Raw genomic sequence first — 14710 nt, forward strand, 5'->3', positions numbered from 1 at the left:
TTCAACAGAAGAATGGATACAGAATATGTGGTACATTTACACAACAGAATGTTACTCAGCTATCAAAAACAATGACTCTATGAAATTCATAGGCAAATGGATGGAACTGGAAAATATCCTGAGTTAGGTAACCCATTCACAGAAAAACTCACATGGTATGCACTCATTGATAATTGGCTATTAGCCCAAATGCTCGAATTATCCTAGATGCACAGAACACATGAAACTCAGGAAGGATGACCAAAATGTGAATGCTTCACTCCTTCTTTAAAAGGGGAACAAGAATACCCTTGGCAGGGAATAGGGAGGCAAAGATTAAAACAGAGACAGAAGGAACACCCATTCAGAGCCTGCCCCACATGTGGCCCATACATATACAGCCACCCAACTAGATAAGATGGATGAAACAAAGAAGAGCAGGCCGACAGGAACCGGATGTAGATCTCTCCTGAGAGACACAGCCAGAATATAGCAGATACATAGGCGAATGCCAGCAGCAAACCACTGAACTTAGAACAGGATCCCTGTTGAAGGAATTTGTAGAAAGGACTGAAAAAGCTTGAAGGGGCTTGAGACCTCATATGAACAACGCCAACCAACCAGAGCTTCTAGAGACTAAGCCACTACTAAGCCACTACCCAAAGACTATACATGGACTCACCCTGGGCTCCAACTGCATAGGTAACAATGAATAGCCTAGTAAGGGCACCAGTGGAAGGGGAAGCCCTTGGTCCTGCCAAGACTGAACCCCCAGTGAACGGGATTGTTGGGGGGAGGGCGGTAATGGGGGGAGGATGGGAGGGAAACACCCATATAGTAAGGGGGGAGGTGTTAGGGGGATGTTGGCCTGGAAACCGGGAAAGGGAATAACAATTGAAATGTAAATAAGAAATACCCAAGTTTATAAAGATGGAGAGAAAAAAATAAATGAGCAGCCACACCTACCAGATGCCATGTTACTTTCTGTCTTAGATGTTTTTCTGTTTCATTTTCTTTTTTTCTCTTAATAAACTTATCTCTGTATAAGTCAAAAAAGTTAATTTCCTACATCTTCACAATCTTCCATACAACCAGAAAATTAAAGTAGACATCAGCAAGCAAAGTTCAACAGGCACTGTCATTTGCTTCTCTGTCGTCTCATCAACTATCACTTTTCCAATACCTACCTTCCTGAATTCCCAGTTCCAGGCCCAAGTTAGTTGGTAATTGGACCCTGATCCTGCATTCACAATATTGCTAAGAATATCAAGGATAGATAGGGAATGAAAAAGCCTTAGATCTAGTGAAACCTCAATTTTCATGTGTTCTTAAGTGCCTGAGTGAATCCCTTATACACTATCTTCTGGAGCTTCTGCCTCTGGATAAGTGTCTGCAGAATCCATAGTAAAATGCTGCCTAACCAGATAGGTGTAAGAGTGGGAAAATCATGTAAATCCTTTCCAAATTGATTTCATTACCTTTGGCTATCCCTTTGAGCAGGTAGTGTCACAATGACAAGACTCAAAATGGGAACTGAGGGGATGTTGGAGAAGTCAGAAGGCCAATGGAACTCTGAGATAGTTCAATGAATAGCTTTTATGGAGAACTAGAGGGCCTGGATAATGGAAAAGAATCGTTTAGAGATTTTAGCCAACTACTGATTTCTGAGCCTGAGAAACAATGAAGGAGGTATTTCAAACATAAAATTATATGGATGTTTCCCTCCATGTATGGAGTAAAATAGGTCCAAGGTAAGTAGGAGGCCTATACACCTTTTCTTGAACACAAATGAGAGTTTTGTACTGTTTCCTTTAATGTCCTTTTCTTTATTTGCATGTGACCAGAACTCTGATATCTGCATGCACAGTGAAGGGTTACATCTATACATTTTATTCACCTTTAATTGACAGTGTGATATGGGATGGAGCCTAGCAGGTGAGAAGCTTTGTTCATAGAGATGAAAATATCCCACAGATGCCATGTGGCCCTATGGTGCCAGCACTAGTGCAGGATAAAAGAAATTCCTTTATTATTTATACTGCAACAGGTGGTAAAACAACGTGTGGGTCAAGAATCCACTTGTAAGTTAAGGCTATCACCCTAAGGGTTGAAAGAAAGTTTTATTTTCTAAGTAAGAGGGTGCCAGTGCTATGTTGAGTCACAGGGTGGCCCAAACACAGGAACCTTAAACAAAGGAACCTTAAACAAAGGAATAGAATGGGGTCTGCTCACAGACTCTAGGTCACCTGGGCTGCTCCTATAAGCACTACAAAATGGAAGCTGCCTGCTTCCTTAGCAGGTGTTGGTTAGGGACACTGATAAGTCTTACAAGATACTAATTTTCTTTCTAATACGGGATCCACAGGAAATCTGGGTTAAAATCCTAGTTAGACAAGCTGCCTACTTCTTAATGACAGGTGTCATTGAAAGCAGATTAAGTTTGTTTTTAGAAGAAGAGAGTAGAGGTTAATTGAATCACCTGGGGATTTTCACACATAGTTCGAAACTCAGGGAAAATTAGTCACTGAATCCAAGTAGAGACTTGTGATATTTATAAGTTAATATGGTTATTAAAAAATAGAAGTCTGTACCCCAGGCACAGTAAATACAGACATATATTATGGAAATTGTTAATAAATAAAAATAAAAATAAATAAAAATCTGAGGCTCCAGGTAGAGGGGTTGACAAATTAATGTATTTTGGGCTAAAGTTCTAGTTTGATAAGTTGCTTATTTGTTATTGGTACTGGAATTGATAGAAGGTGTTTAATTTTTTTATAAATTATCCTGCTAAAGGCTATATGGCTGGATGATGCCAGCTAGCGAGGGTTCGTGATTCTTTTTGATATTTACCACAACAGAAGTGCAGGTTCTCTTAAAGTTGGCTCCATGGGAATTTTGGGTTAATTTCCTGATATGACAGACTAGAAAGTCCTAAACAGGCTCATACAGTATTGTTTAGCTTACTTCTTTTTTTTTAACTGTTTAATCTTCATAATGGGCGTGACTTTGATTTTTTTGGTTATATTATTGATCTGGAAGATACTGCAAGATGCAAACTTTTCTGGTTAAAGACTAAGGAACACAGTATTTTGGGGAAAGGTTTTGTCTTTGTGTTTTTTAAAAAGGGTGATTAGGCTCTGGACACCTTCCACAGTCATATGGATTAGATTTGATAGAGACTGTTGAAGAACTAAATTCAAGAGAATCAAACAAAAAGATATCTCAATTCTAAACATTTGTTTTGAGAATTACATTTTGGAGAACATACCTGCTTGGATTCCTGATCTCTAGGACTTTTAGCTGGGTTCAATCAAGACAGACACATCAGGCTACAACATTTACTCCATTTTCCCTACCACTCCTTCAGTCCTAGGATGTCTCAAAGCCTATGTAAAACTTAAAGAAACTATTGAAGAGTCAGTGCTCTGATTCTGTAGATTGGGGTGGGGGGCTGAAAGTGGTTATTCTAAGGTTGTTTTTATGAGGAATTTAGAAACGGCCATAATTTAACAGGGAGGAATTAGCTAGATTGATTTGTAAAGTCATAATTTCATTTGATAACTAAGCTAAAATCATATCTTTACTTTGGTATAGAATTTATTGGTTACAAAATTTTAGTTCTTTTTTTTTGGTTCTTTTTTGGTTACAAAATTTTAAATGTACAAGGTTTGGACCCAGTCCTTCTATTGATGCCATTATAAACTTCTGAGTTGATTAAACATATGAGTTAAGGGTCAAATAGCAAATTCATGGCTCTAAGTTTATTGATAGATAATATATTTTATTTATTTCAAAATAATATATTAGAATAGTTAATGGACAACAGTCCCTATTACCTTATATAGATAGATGGTTTTCAAAAACATCGGAAATCCACAAAATATGAAATTTAAAGTTGTTTATCTTTTGTTGAGATACATCCGCCCATAACAGTTCCAATTTGGTGGATTTATTTTTTATTGGAACATATTTTATTAATAATCCACACTGTTCAAAGTTTTAGCAGCTTAAAACATTTTTTCAAGAGTTACAGCTGTCATTGTTTTTATTTAGTAATTTATTCAATAATATACCTATGAGGAACTGATTCCTCTCCCTCCTTTCTTCCCAGTCCATGCCCCTTCTTACCCTTATCCATTCCTCTTCCATTCCCCTTTAGAAATGGGACGGCCTAGGAATATCAAGCATACGTGGCATATCAAGTTGCATGATTATCTGTTACTTTACAGCTAATATCCAATTACAAGCGAATTCATACTATGTGTGTCTTTCTGGGTATGAGTTATCTCATTCAGAATGATTTATTTCTAGTTCCCCTAATTTGCCTGCAAATTGTAAGATGTTATTTAATAGCAGACTAATATTCCCTTGTGTAAATGTACATTTTATTTATGCATTCTTTGACTGAGAGACATCTAGGTTGGTTCCAGTTTCTGGCTATTATGAATAAAGCCACAGTGTACATAGTTGATGGCTTTGAGTTGAGTAAGTGTCCTTGTGGTATGATAGAGCATTTGTGGGTATATGCCTCCTGGACCCTAAGATAGTGGAATTCCCAATTTTCTGAGAAACCACCATACTGATTTTTTAAAATTTTTATTAACTTGAGTATTTCTTATTTACATTTCGATTGTTATTCCCCTTCCCAGTTTCTGGGCCAACATCCCCCTAACCCCTCCCCCTCCCCTTCTATATTGGCTTCCCCTCCCCATGCTCCCCCCATTACCACCCTCCCCCCAACAATCATGTTCACTAGGTGTTCAGTCTTGGCAGGACCAAGGGCTTCCCCTTCCACTGGTGCGTGGAGTGGGAACTTGCAAGACCAGGCCATGTGAGCTTTTTAAAATTTACCTCAACAGCCAATCACTCCCAGCTAGCTAGGTAGGTGCAGCTCTGTCCTAATTGGACTGTCAAGGTTAAGGAAAAAGTTGAGCCACCTATATGGTTATGTGAAGCTATCATCAGTGCTAGGATATATATATATATATATATATATATATATATATATATATATATATATATGAACAGAACTGCCTAGGATTTTAAGATACATCATTTCTGTGGCAGTTTTACTTACCTAAACATTCAACATAAATTAAAAACACCAAATCATGTAAATAGTGATCAGCCTGGAAATTGCTGTGGTGGCAGGAGGCTGGATAAGAGTGAATGAGTGGATTCCTCATTCTGTTAGGTTGTGTTAACAATTCCACCATTTCCAAAGGCCTAGATATGAGTGTATTGTTTTATTTAGTTAGTTGCCACAAGGTAGGGCTATCCTGAGATGAGAGCAATGTGTGGGTCATTATAAAATGACCTGAAAGGACAGTGAATTGTAAAACATTCACACTAATATCATGTCTGTTTTCAGGAAGAAAAATAGCCACTGGAGAGACTTAAAAATACTGGCTGCTCTTTTAGTCCCAGGACAACTGACACAATTCTCATTGTCTCTGTGGGCACCAGGCTTGCTAAAATAATTCATAGACAGACACAGACCTGCAGACCCCAACATAACTATAGGGAGAGGTATGTTGGGGTAGGGTGGCAGGTAGAGATGTTGAGGGAGAATTCACCTTGCACTGACAAATATATAACCAGAAACTTCATTCATTTATTTGATTTTATTGAGTATGCAATGGAAGAGGAAAATGACCTGGGCATTACTTAGGGTAACATCTTTGGTCAGGAGGGAGGGTCAACTAACTCTGCTGTGATTATCCATTTCTTGGGAAGGAAGGCAGTCAGTCCAGATGGGCTGTTTTGTAGTCCTTGCACTTTATCAAAAAGTTCTTTGATTTTCGCACTATTCTGATTCTCCAGGGCATTCTGGGTATCCTTCACAGAGAGGAAGGCAAACCATGGAAGCAATCGAGCAAGCAGGACAAAACAACTCAAAAGTTTTCATTTAAGTTTGGTCCAACAAAGCAAGCTCACATTCCACAAAAGCTGAGACTCATCTCTGGCTGGCATGAGAGAGCTCACTGTAGCACACACCCACAGTCCATCATCTCAGCGCTCACACTCACCCAGCCACTGATGTTCACATCACTCATCCACAGCCTCTAGCACCTACCTTTGTTCCAGATGATAGAGTTGGCTATGGTGTCTTAAGCCTTTAATCCTAGTACTCATTTCTCATACTCTTTTCCTCATGATTTTGGCCCAAGCTTAGCCAAGTACCACTAAGACACAAATCCATCCCACTTCTTTTGCAAAGTAAAAACATATCAGAATAATGCTGTCAAATTCATTTGCCGGTCATCAACCTGCTTTCACATTACTGTGTAGGAAGTGCAGCCCAGACCCTCTGGCCTCCAAAACCAGCAGCATTTCCTATGGAGTCCTGTAGAGAAAAGTTTGTCAAGTCACTTCTAGACTGAAGCATGTCATTCCTGGTCAAACAGTTAAAAAGAAGACAGTGCATGCTTTGTGCATGGTGCTTCCCAGGGACTTAAATTCCAACTCCCCATTCACCTTTTGGGATTACCAAACCTCATTGCCCTGTCTTCTTTGCTTCCCCTGTCCTGCTAAAGCTTTTTCAATAATTTCTTTGTCTACTCATTTGGGGCTACAGGGCTTTCTGTATGCTAAGCACTCATCAAACTCTGACCAAGACTTCAGCCCCAGTGGTGGTGTCTTTTATAATTTATCCTTTTACTTCTATTTCTTGGTAAACCCTGACCTATAAATGGGGAGGGAGTTCAGAGCTATGTCTACTTCCAAAACATCATCTCTTAATTTCTCTCTCTCTCTCTCTCTCTCTCTCTCTCTCTCTCTCACACACACACACACACACACACACACACACACATACACGCACACAAAGTTTCTTTATTGCACTCAGTGAAGACATTTAAACTTTTTTTTAAAAATGTGTTTATTTCATGTATGTGGGTATACTCTTGTTGCTTTCAGACACACCAAAAGAGGGCATCAGATCCCCATTACAGATGGTTGTAAACCACCATGTGGTTGCTGGGAATGGAACTCAGGACCTCTAGAAGAATAGTCAGTACTTTTAAATGTTGAGCCATCTCTCCAGCCCCATTTAAAAGCTGTTTGGCAGTACATGTCCTTGAGTAAGTTCCATCCCTGTCACCTTTCTCTGTCTCCATTTAAACAACCTCTTCCTCCTCTTCCTCCTCTTCCTCCTCTTCCTCCTCTTCCTCCTCCTCCTCCTCTTCCTCCTCCTCCTCCTCCTGTCTTCTTTTCCTTAACACTGCTCCCCATCTACTCTCATATCCTTTTTTCCCCTGGTTTTGATTGTAACCCACTGAGTTTAATTAAGGTTATTGGCCTGAGAGTGGATAGAGCTTTATTTATGGGAAAGGGGCAACTTCCCAATGGCTCACCCACTAAACAAAAATGACTTCCCTTCCCCCCAGTAACTGTTAACTAGTAGGAACAAATCTCCCTGTCAAGTCTCCAGACATTGCCTAATATAGCCAGGGGAAAACCCTGTACAGTTGACAGCCATTGCAATATGGAAACCCCTTCTGAATCCTCATCATGGTCTTAGGGTTCAGGCCTGTTCCTTCATCACAGTTTCTTATACCCAAGGGTCTCACATCTCTTCACTCATACCAGATCTGGGGATAACTCTCCCACCACCTGCAAGGATATCCTTTAACCTGACCATTCTCTCCTTTGGGTACTGATCCTCCTTCAGAAACCCTGGTGGGAGAGACTTCACTATCATTCCACTGCCCCCACCCCTACTCCAAGGACAGCCTCTGTGCAGTACTGGGCTGGGTTGGACCATGGTGGGAAAGACTTCACTATCATTCCACTAACCACCACCCCCCACCAAGGGCAGCCTGTGTGCCATACTGGGCTCTGATTGGCCATGCAGCTTTCTGGAGGAATTTGACACACCTGCATCATGATTCAACCCTTTGTCCCTCCCCAAACTGCTTCCTCAGCAGCCCTTCAAACTCTAGTCTCAGAAATGCTCTTGGCTATACTTCCTGCTAGCAGATCTCCCTCCCTGGATTGTTTTCTGAAGAGCAGGACCCAGAACAGTGGTGACTACCTTATTTGGAAACCTGTCCATGTTGCTTATCAGGCATTCTGTGCTGACTAGCCATCCCCTACTGGGAAGGGCCCTGAGAAAGGATTGCATACTGCTGTGATCATGCATGCCAGCCTCCCATTTAGGGAGGAGAGGAGACTGCACTGAATGTAGAATCTACCAATTGTCATGATGTAAATATTGTCTTCCTTGTACATTCGAGCTGCCAATGGTATAACTACCAGCTTAAACAATTACTGGCTATTTCATAACTGGCTCCCAGAACTAGCAATGAGCCAGCACTAGCATGCCTCTGCTGGGCCTCTGTCATTGCTATCCCTTCAGCCAGGATAGACTCTTGCAGTTCTTCAATGCCAGCCTGTTTTGAGATCCTCTGGTCGTTATTGTTACATTGTTGTTTCATTGTTGCATTGTTTCCCGTGGGCTAACCTTCTGTTAGTCTGACTCCTACAGATGTACTCAATGCTTTGGAATCTGTTTCAATGAAGCATTCTGAATCTCTGGACTCACCTCATTTAACATATAACAGATATGTTAAATGGAGCCCTCTTTCTTTCATGCATACCCGAGTTCAAAGCATGTTCTGGCATTGTGTTCCCACTACCTTGTATTGAAATTCCATCATCTTGACCATAAGTACTCTTGTTTCTATATTTAGAATCTGCCACAGATTTTTTCAAATATGTCTGTGGAGTGCTGGAGAGATAGATCAGTAGCAAAGAACATTGGCTGCTCTTCCAGAGGACTCGGTTTAAATTCCCAGCACACACATAATGGCTCAGAATTATTGGTACCTCCAGTCTCAGGAAAGATGACTGCTATTAAAATGCTTACCAAACAAACAAGAGTACCAGAGTTCAAGTCGCTAGAACCTATATAAATAACGGGTGGACTTGGGGTGAATTTCACTTGTAATTCTAGTCTTGGAAGGTTAGAAATGGGATATCCAGGGCAAGTTGGCTTGGTAGACTGGCCCTGTTTGTGATCTCCAGGTTTGAATTAGAGACTTTGGTTCAGAGAATACACTAGAAGACCAAATGAAAATGATTCCTGACATGAAGCTCAGGCTTCTCCATGCTAACACAAATATTTACACTAACACATACACATATTCACACACACACTTAAACATGCGTGCACACCATACACATACATAAGACAACATTTAAAAACAACAACAACAACAAAGAAATGACCAAAAAATATATCAAACCCAGAGAGTTGGCTCAACAGATATGCTGCTTACCTCACAAGAGAGAAGAATGGCGTTTGGAGCCCTGTAACCCACACAAAAGTAGGGGGGCACAGCAGCCCACCAATAACCTCAGCATTTGTAGATAATAGAATTCGGGAACAAACTGGCTAACTAGATTGAATCGGTGAGCTGAAGGTTCATGAGGAAAGTGGAGATGGATGGAGGGAGATACTCAATATCAACTTTCTTCTTCCATTCATGTGTGCAAAGATTTGGATGTATATGCATCACACATGCTCACACACACAGAGACACACAAAATGTTTGGTGTTCGGGCCATACTGTTTTTTTTAAAACTGGTCTTACTTCCTTACTTTTGTCGTGGAATACAGAACTTTTACACACATCCGAGGGCACCCTTTACACACACAGGCTTGAGCTACTATGCTCTACTTCCAGAATATGCATAGAGGCAGGACTTGAGGGATGGCTGAGGCATCCAAGGGAACTTCATGAACTGAGAGGCACAGGAAGAAGAATGGTTTCTGCAGTTCTGGGAGAGGGCACAGGTACACACACACACACACACACACACACACACACACACACACACCAGCCCTCTTTCTTAACTCCCAGCCAGGTGTTCTGGAAAACAACCTTCTTAAATGCTAATGACTCCACATCAAGCCAGGAACTTAATACCAAATAAGCACACTGGATATGTCCTACTTGTAAATTCTTGCATCTAGAGTAAGTCTAGTTACAGCATGGGCCATCAGGGGCTTCTGGAAGATGGTATCCAGGCTTATTTCTCATTTAATGCTGACTGGTCCTGGTAACCTGATAACCTGCCTGTAATTCTTCTAGCTTTGGAAGAGACAGAAAAGCTGACCAATAGGACAAGCTGTATGAGCCTGTTCTGGTTTGGATTGAGAGAACCTGCCTCAATGAATAAAGTAGGGGAGCCATCAGGATAATTCGTACCACCAGTTTCAGGCCTGCCTATGCACATTCAAGTGCACACACATGCAAGCTTTCATATGCATATATATATACACACATGCATATATACATATGTATATACACATACATATATACGTATATATGCACATCATGAATTCATGGTGGGAAAAGGGAGGATGGTATTTCTGAAGTAATCAACTGAATTAACTGACAAGAAGAATAAATATCTTTCAGAAAGAATTTCACAAGAAGTGAATTGCTCAAACAAAGCCTTAGACTTTAGAGAGCCAAATTTGAGTTTAGAAACAATTCTATTGGGCAATTTGCCCAACAGGCTGAGGTAATAGAGTTAAAGCTTGATTTAAAAGGAAAATGTGGAGACCTGGGGCTAGAAGTTGCAGAGGGCAAGACATATCAAAGATACAATGCCAGAACACCAAGGGCAGCTTGTGAAGAGTCGATTCTGTGTTCCTTCTCTAAAAGTCACCTGTCCTCTGTCCTATGCGTTGCTCCAAATGCAGCCTCAATATGTGATTGAAACAGGCTGGCCAACCATCTGGTAATTCTTTATTTCCTGTCTAGGACATAGGCTCCATTTCAGCAAAACTTCTTCACCTGAGAGCCCTGAGCAATGTGTCTCCCAGCTCTTGCTTGTCCCTGCTGTGCTGGGATTAACAGCCTTCCCCTTTAGACCATGGATGCTCACCCTTCAGAAGGTTTCCCAGGAGTGCCCAAGTAAACATACAGCCTTAATTCACCTGCTGCTCACCCTCTCCCTCTTTTAGCACCTGCCCCTTTCCTACAACTGCCCTCCACGATAAAATTCCAATTCCCAAAACCTGTCTTCACATGTGACTTCTGCATAAGCAGGCCTGACACTAATGGTAAGAATTATCCTTGATGGTTCCCCAACTTTATTCCTCAAGGCAGGGTCTTCACAAGGACAAAAATTGTTGTCTCTAATGAGAAAGTCCTTTACTGCTGAGCATTTATTTTTAGCAATGTGTGCTTTACTTACAGCATCTTCTGCTGAGTCCAATGTGAATTATTGGGCTTATATTCCTAATCTATATAATCCATTCCTAATATATATATATATATATATATATATATATATATGAGCACCAGAATTCATTAACCTGTCCAAGGTCATGCAATCAGTAAATGGTAGCAGGCAGGATCTAGACTCAAGATGTCAAAAGGTTAAATCAATATCATTCACTTAGAAATTTTTACAAAGACCCTATTAGGTAGCAGGCACACTTCTAAGTACAAAGGATAAATTTATGAACAAATCTAATGTGATTTCTACCCTGTAGTTAGGAAGAGAGAGTCAAAGAGTGTAATGGGAATAATTAACAAGTGGAAAGTGTGTCTGATAATAAATACAAAAGAGTAAAAGAAAAAATGTCTAATTTAATACCAAACAAAAGAGTCAAACAACAGTGAGAAACAGACTTGCTCCTATTTTAGGAAGCAGGAGAAGCTCCCTCAAGTAAAGAACAGCAATAGAAGACAAGAACAAATGCCACCAGCCAGAAGAGGTGTCCAGTCTATCTGCCTGGGTAGCATCCTGAAGCCTAATAGTGACAGTCATGGGGTAAGGCTAAGTTAAGTTGGCAGCTGCCCTGATGGCAGGGAGGAGCTTAGATACAATTCTTTATGTAACCCAGAGCTATTCAAGGATTTAGAGCACAAAAGGTTCAATCCAAGTTCTATTTCAAAAGAACATACTGATTGGAATGTGAGGAACACTAAGCAAAATAAGGACACCAGGGAGGGCACTAATCCAACAACCTAAGAAAGATAACACTAGAACTTAAAACTTGCATCTGTGAATGGTTTACAAGGAGATGAGATACTAAAACAACCTGCCACTTAACCACTTTTCTCATACTCTCAAGTTGTGTTCAACGAAAATTACATTTTTAAAATATCTACTAATATCCATACTAATGTTTCAGTTGACATTGGTTGTTTGTAATTCAAATTCTGTTTACCTTACCCTAAGATTTATTTTGGTCTTTATTTTTGATAGCGTCTAATTATGCAGGCCCTAATTGGTCTGTATCTCACTATGTAGATCAGACTGGCTTCAAACTACCAGAGACTCCCCCTGCCTCTGCCTACCTAGTGCTGAAAGTAACCAAGCCCAGTTTATACTATGATTTACAAGCCCTTAGCAATCTAGTGAAAAGAAAAATAGTAATAACCTTCAGAGTCTGTTCACTTGTAGACAGTAGGTACTACCTAAGGTCTCCTGTGATTAGTTTTCTTCTCGTGGCATTATCTCTAACATATCTGGTCCTTTTTAGTATATTGCTATAAGCGCATTCCATGGAAAACACTTAAGTAGTAACTGTAGATTCATAGTCCTAGCAAATGCCTTTTTAAGAACTAATAGAGAATGTTATATTCAAACTATGAAGGTAAACCTTGGCCAAGGTCATACAGTCAGATTCAAACAAACCCATATTTAAAGTTTCTACCTTTCTACCTCAAAAGTCATTGAGTAATGTATGTTTGTCTTTATAGGTATTTATAGTCATTGGCACTTATTAAGTGTGATTGGTTATTGAGAAGAGGTTGTTTTCCTTTGTAGTTTATTAGTTTTCAATTGGGGTTAAGGGAATGGAGTTATATATTTAATCACATTATCTTTGAAAATTAGTATATTTCTATCTGAGACAACATAGCAATTAATTCAAAATGAATCCCAACTTTTAAAAAAATGAACAGATACTCGTCATAAAAAGAAGTTTCACAACAATGTACACAAAGTTGTACATACCGACACAAAGAAGAAAACAGAGTAATTCAGGAAAAATGGCCAATAACTAGGCTAATCAGTAACCTGAGTGCACTCAGGTAGACTGAATTTCTGAATGGAGAGCTTCAGGTAAGTTTCTAAGTGTCCGTCCACACCGAAGCACTGGAAGGGCACAAAGGGTATTCTACCAGCATTTCCCAGGGCAAAGCCCTCTCAGTGTGATAGAGCAGATTGATAGAATGGTAATTCTTGGTTGCACCTTGCCCAAGAAAAACAGCAAAGTTCTAGATATGTATCACCTGTACTGTTTTGTAAACAATTAAGGAACTTCCTACAGGATGCCCAGGATTTCCAAACCAGCCACAAGAAGGATGTGCTTCCAAACAGGAAAAAGTTCTCCTCTTCACTATTCCCTTCCTAGCCCTAGAAAGTTGCATGTTTCTCTGGACACACATCTGAAAAGATGAAAAGATAGATACAGCTTTATTTCAGGAGCTACAGACAGAGCTCCTACCCAGCTGCACCCCCAGGAGGTCCTGTCCTGAAATGCCACAGTGGGAGAAAAAAAGAAACTGAAGTTTGGGGAAATGTTTTATTTTGTATTTTTTAAATTCTCTCTGTGCAGCAGTTATTTCCACCAAGACAAATGACAAAACTTTATTTTTGAGACCTAAAAATGCATATGTTACAATGCGGTTCATGAGATCATTGTAACATTGTAATCATTGTAATTAGTCATAGAATACATTCTGTCCACTACTCACTATATCACATTTTTTGTGCCAGTGGACAAATACATTAATTTCCTGTGCTCAACGATTTAGAATTTCAAGTGGAGTATATTGAATATTGTAGTAGATTTCAGCTTCTCTCTCTCTCTCTCTCTCTCTCTCTCTCTCTCTCTCTCTCTCTCTCTCTCTCAGTTTTCTTTTGCTTTTTTTTGGTTTGGAATCATCTCTGTATTCATTTTTTTATTATTTCATAACCCTATTCCCTGTTTTTTTTAAACTAAATTCACATGGCTTGAATGAACCACCATGCTCCTGTAGAAGTCACATACACATGAGAGTTCTTATTACATACAATCCAACCAATGCAACCTTAAACAAATGTATAGAGGAAGTTAAGAATTATGCCACTACCCCAATAGGAAGAATATGTGAAGCAACCTATAACACTGCTCTTGTGCAGAAAGAAGGCATTCGTGTTCTTGACTGGCCTTTTGATGATGGTGCATCACCATACAACCAGATTGTTGATGACTGGTTAAGTCTTGTAAAGATTAAGTTTCATGAAGAACCTGGTTGCTCTATTGCAGTCCATTGTGTTGCAGGCTTTGGCCGGGCTCTGGGGCTTGTTGCCCTGGCATTAATTGAAGGTGGAATGAAATATGAATGTATAGTACAATTTATAAGACAATAGCAGCACAGAGCTTTTAACAGCAAGCAACTGTTGTATCTGGAGAAGTGCCATCCTAAAATGCGGCTCTGCTTTAAGGATTCCAACCTGATCATAGAAACAACAGTTGGACTCAATAAAACTGGGGTGCCTGATGCCATTGCCTTGGAAGTGGAATTTCAGATGGGAGCTGATTTGTCATATGTAATTACCCAATGTGTTGGCTTACCGAGTAAGTCTACTGAAGCTCCACGGGAATATTGAAAAACAGTTCTACCAGACCCCAAGCTCGATAGAATTGTAACCTCTATATTTGGGCTATGATCAGCATGTTCGTATACTTAGCAAAAGATCATTGCTGGTCAGA

General features: G+C 40.0%; 1 pseudogene; it reads left to right on the forward strand.

Moving 5' to 3' along the window:
• The first annotated feature begins 13283 nt into the window (after positions 1–13283).
• Positions 13284–14483, forward strand: Ptp4a1-ps4 (protein tyrosine phosphatase 4A1, pseudogene 4; annotated as a pseudogene).
• Positions 14484–14710: the final 227 nt, after the last annotated feature.

The sequence above is a fragment of the Rattus norvegicus genome, chromosome X (assembly GCF_021556685.1).
Source record: "Rattus norvegicus strain SHRSP/BbbUtx chromosome X, alternate assembly SHRSP_T2T, whole genome shotgun sequence".
Classification (NCBI taxonomy): Eukaryota; Metazoa; Chordata; class Mammalia; order Rodentia; family Muridae; genus Rattus; species Rattus norvegicus.